This window comes from Narcine bancroftii, chromosome 1, assembly GCF_036971445.1.
Source record: "Narcine bancroftii isolate sNarBan1 chromosome 1, sNarBan1.hap1, whole genome shotgun sequence".
NCBI lineage: Eukaryota > Metazoa > Chordata > Chondrichthyes > Torpediniformes > Narcinidae > Narcine > Narcine bancroftii.
This window is the reverse complement of record NC_091469.1, coordinates 140,283,035-140,288,128: the sequence shown is the minus strand read 5'-3', so window position 1 is coordinate 140,288,128 and position 5,094 is coordinate 140,283,035. Positions and strand designations below refer to the sequence as shown.

The 5,094-nt window shown below is 42.6% G+C and overlaps 1 pseudogene; it reads left to right on the top strand.

The window, feature by feature from the left end:
* Nucleotides 1–414: 414 nt before the first annotated feature.
* Nucleotides 415–665, top strand: LOC138744838 (small ribosomal subunit protein eS28 pseudogene; annotated as a pseudogene).
* The last annotated feature ends 4,429 nt before the right edge of the window (nt 666–5,094 follow it).

The window sequence follows — 5,094 nt, the reverse complement described above, 5'->3', positions numbered from 1 at the left end:
AGGTGGACACGGGTCACCCCTCCAGCATCCCTAAGAGGGACCCTACAAAGTACTTCAGAGGAATGTCTCCACTTTCATGCTTGACATCGGGGGCAAAAAAGAACTTTTCACCCTGGACTTGCCACAACATGCAGGTGTCGGCACCGAAGCAGAAGACTTCACCCACAATGTGCAGTGAGACTACCGGCACTGGTTCTGTGGAGTTTTGTGTGGCGGCACACATATTCGCATCGGCAATCAGCTCCACTTGTTACACGCCGTCAACGGAGCAGCCGCAGCAAAGATGGCATCGTGGGTCTTTCTCTTTTGGTCCAGACTGGAAATATGCGTACGTACTTATGTCAGCGTGATGTGAGTTCTGGTATGCCAGAGGCGGGCTCTAGATGGCCTTAAAGGTTGCGGCGGGTCCAGCGCCGCCGCCATCATGGAGGGTCCGCGGACACAGGCCGTCAAGCTGGCCAGGGTTCGTGTGGAATTTATGGATGACAGCAATCGGTCCATCATTCGGAATGTGAAAGGACCAGTCCGCGAGGGAGATGTTCTTACACTTTTGGAGTCTGAGCGTGAAGCAAGAAGATTACGATAACAGGTATACCAAATTGCCAACTGAAGCTTGGAAACATTTTTATGGACAAAGTAGAACAATAAATTATATAATTGGCTAACTTTCAAAAAAAAAAAAAAAAAAAGGTTGCGGCGCGAACTTCAAAGTAAACTAGTTGTGCTTAATGAACTCATAGCCTGCTGTCTCAGTTCTTCTTGCTGCGCTCACGCACAAAACTTACTATAGAATTAATAAGGTTTTTATTTGTTCGTAACACCATGGATATTGACCTTCCAGGAACGAATGAGTTTTCAGCACAAGACGATAAGGAAATTGAATTGATTTTGATAAAACAGGCACAAAAAATAATAAACATAAAATCCAAGTGTGTCTGTTTGTCTGAGATCAAGTAAGGTAAATTTTAAGGTAGTTGTTCAAACTTGTTTAGCCTGAAGCAGATAAAGGTTAAAGAGGCTCATTCATTAGATAGAGTAGAAGCTAATGCTCTGCTCCCAAGGAGAAAAAAGAGAGTTTATTAGAACTCTAAAAAAACAACGCTGGAGAAATTCAGCAGGTCAAACAGTGTACTTCATATAGCAAAGATAAAGATACATAACCAATGTTTTGGGCTTGAGTCTTTCATCAAGGTATGAGAAAAATGTGAGGAGGTGTCTGAATGAAATGGTGGAAGGGAGTGACAGGTTAGAGGAGAACAGGCCCAAAAGGGAGGGGATGGCTCTGTGAATGGAGAGAGAATGGAATGGAGAGCTGGAGGAAAGAAAACAGAGAGATAGGGGAGAGAAGGAGAATGGGGAGTGAGTTAGTAGAATCTGGAGAGGCTGATGTTAATGCCATCCATTTGGAGAGTGCCCATACAGAATATTAAGTGTTGCTCCTCCCACTTACAGGTGGCCTTGGTTTAACAGTGCATGAGGCCAAGGATAGACATGTCAGTGTGGAAGTGGGGATCAGAACTGAAATGGATGGCCACTGGGAGATACCCAACATTAATGCAGGCAGAGCAAAGGTGCTCAGCAAAGTAATCTTCCAGTCTGCACCCCATCTCTCCGATGAAGACAAGGCCATAATGGGAGCACCAGATGCAGTAGATGAATCCCGCTAGTTCACAAGTGAGGTGTTGCTTCACTTGGAAGGACCATTTGGGGTGCTGATCAGTGGTGAGGTAGTAAGTGTGGGCACAAGTGTGGCACTTTCTGTAGTTACAGAGGAAGGTGCTAAGGGGATGATTATTGGGAAGGGATGAGTGCTCAAGGGAGTCATGGAGTGAACAATTCCTATGGAAAGTGGAGAGGGGAGAAGGGAAGATGTGTCTGATGGTGGGATTGTTTCAGATTTCATCATGTTGTAAATGACGAAAGTTGTGGAGGATGATATGTTGGATGCAAAGGCTGGTGGGGCAGTAGGTGAGGATAAGGGGGAATCCTATTGTTGTTGTGTCTTGGGGCAGAGGGGGCCAGGGCAGATGAGTGGGAAATGGAGCAGATGCAGGCAAGAGCTGAGTTATGCTGGTAGAGGAGAAGCCACATTTTTGGAAGAAGGAGGACATTTCAGATGATTTGGACTAGAAAACATCAGCAAATACGATGGAGATGGAGGAACTGAGCAAAAGGAATTGAATCTTTGCAGGGGACTGGGTGTGAAGAAGTGTAGTCAAAGTAGTGGTAGGTTTGTAAAAAAAAGTTTGTAGAAAACTTATCTCTCGAGATGAAGACAAGCAAGAGTGTCATTGGAGAGGGACCAAGTAAATTTGAGGTCAGGGTGAAAGTTAGAAGCAAAGTGAGTGAAGATGAAGAGTAAAGTTGAAGAATAAAGGTGAGTTTCTCCAGCCTTGTGTTTTAACTTCAACCACGGTGTCTGCAAACTTACTTTTACTCTATTTGAACTCTGTTCTTTATAAGGATACAAATGTATCCAAATGAAACCAGCTGATAAGGACTTTATTCCTCAAAAGTAGAATGGTTACAGGGACAAATTTCAACCATAAGGATTATCTAGAAAATCGAAGATAGTTCTTGGAGCAAAGAATCTGAGAGGAGATTTCATAATGGCGTGGATTCGTCTAGGTGGAGTCAACAGAACCAAAAAATTTTCCAAGGCCAGGCAAAATATTTAAGAGAGATATGCAGAAGAAACCATTTTTTACATAGAGTAGTTATGATTTGAAACACTCTGGTGGAAACAGCATAACCAATATCAAATGGGAAAATATTTTTTTCTTTGGCTTGGCTTCGCGGACGAAGATTTATGGAGGGGGTAAAAAGTCCACGTCAGCTGCAGGCTCGTTTGTGGCTGATAAGTCCGATGCGGGACAGGCAGACACGATTGCAGCGGTTGCAGGGGAAAATTGGTTGGTTGGGGTTGGGTGTTGGGTTTTTCCTCCTTTGCCTTTTGTCAGTGAGGTGGGCTCTGCGGTCTTCTTCAAAGGAGGTTGCTGCCCGCCAAACTGTGAGGCGCCAAGATGCACGGTTTGAGGCGTTATCAGCCCACTGGCGGTGGTCAATGTGGCAGGCACCAAGAGATACAGGCAGGGAATTAAAAGACAACACAATGCCAGAGGGCATTTATGAAGAATCTCTTTTGATGCATCACTGAAAGAGAATATTGACCAAGAATGGCAAATTTTCTTCCCTGAAGAACATTTGGTAACCCAAGTGGGCTTATACAACAAGCCTGTAATTCTTGTGTCATTATAAAGTAGTCATTTGAGTCTAAATTTTAGAATTGGAATGGTGGGATTTAAATTTGAATTTTTCCAACTGGGCCTCAGCAATACCGGTCTAGTAACCAATCTAGTAAGATTGTGAAGGGCATAGATAGCGTGGACAGATAGCACCCTTTTCCCAGGAACACCAGAGAATGCCTGTTTAAGATGAGTGGACAAAAATTTTGAGGAGATGTCAGAGGTAAGTTCTTTTTTACTCAGAGCATGGTGGGTGCCTGAATTGAATTGCCAAGGGTGGTGGTGGAGGCTGGTACAATAGGGACATTTCAAGGACTTCGATAGGCACATGGATGTGATAGAATTGGAAGGTTATTTGGCTGTGAGGGTGGTAAGGATTAGATTATTGTGGAGAAGGTTCATATTGATTGGCATGACATCATGGGCTAAAGGACGTGTCCTGGGTTTGGAATGATCTGCGTTCTATGAATTCAGGGAACAGCAGTTTGCCTCATAGCTTCTAAAATGTTCAAATGAAATAAATCTGCCAGTGGAATTATTTAAAAGTTAATTGATGGGTAATTATTTGGGTTATAGATTCATAGAAGCAAACAAGCCCCTTGGGCCACCACACGAACCATCACGTAGCCATCTACACTAAAGTATGATTCTCCTATATTTCCCTGAACAATTCTTCAATATAATCCATTGGGATCCTTATCAAAGAGACCAAAGAGGATTTCAATTTAACATCCCAGCAGGAGCCAATGACTGACAATACTTCACCAACTGATCAGAGTACCTCATGCCCATTTAGACGTTATGCTCAAGTTTTCCAAACTCTGACATTCGGATGTGGAGATGAAAGCAGTGGCCTTGAACTGAAGCAGACATCCAAAGCAGTGAAATGCTGCTATCAACTTAGGTCAACTGTGCAGTGCAAGGTCACAGTGCCATGAGCCCAACTCATCCATGCTGACAAAGTTGGCATTCTGGGCCAATCCCATTTGCCTGCATTTGGCCCACATCCTTCAAAGCCTTTCCTCTCCAAGGATCTGTCCAAATCCATGTTGACATAATCAGAGTTGCATCAGTGCTGCCACACCTTCAGTAAAATATTACAAAGTTTAACTGCTGAACCTTTAGAATGGCTTAAAAAATGTGAGAAGGCAAAACATCAAGGTGACATGTTAGTGTATTGCCAAAGGTAGCAGGCAGGAATTAGAGGAATAGCCCGTCTTAATATCAAAAACCAAGTTAAAAGAAAAATATTTGGTGTCTTTTTCTACACTATCAATGAACAGGAACATTATGAATGGATGTGAGGATCCAACATTGAACTAAATCGATAACAGTCACAGTCTATTTTCTTTGAGCCGCCATGCATGAACTACTTTAATCATAAATTTCACCTTTGCTTCATCACCCCGCTTCCTTGCCATTTCGTTGATCTTCAGTGCTTTAGGTTGTTACATTGCTACCATACATCTTTTTAAACATGCCATTTGAAATGCATTTCTGTTCTTTTTGCCTTACACTATGATCTCAGGACTTGTACTACATCTGTCGCTGAAATTTTGCTTTTATGCCAATTTTCCCTACATTCAAAATTGTTTTGAATCTTGCAGCCATTGTAAACACATTCTGAACATAAAATCACGTTATATGTTTACAGCATGGTTTACTATTCTGGTCTCCTTATTACAAAAGAGCTTAAGCAGATCATTGGATTGTGCTAATAGGAACCGGAATAAATATCTATTCCCTCTACCAGTGCCTCACAGTGACCGTAATGTAGGTTATGTACAAAATACACAGAAGTTAATTGGCCAGGCTACACAATCAGAATCTCCCAAAGTTCAATTTTATT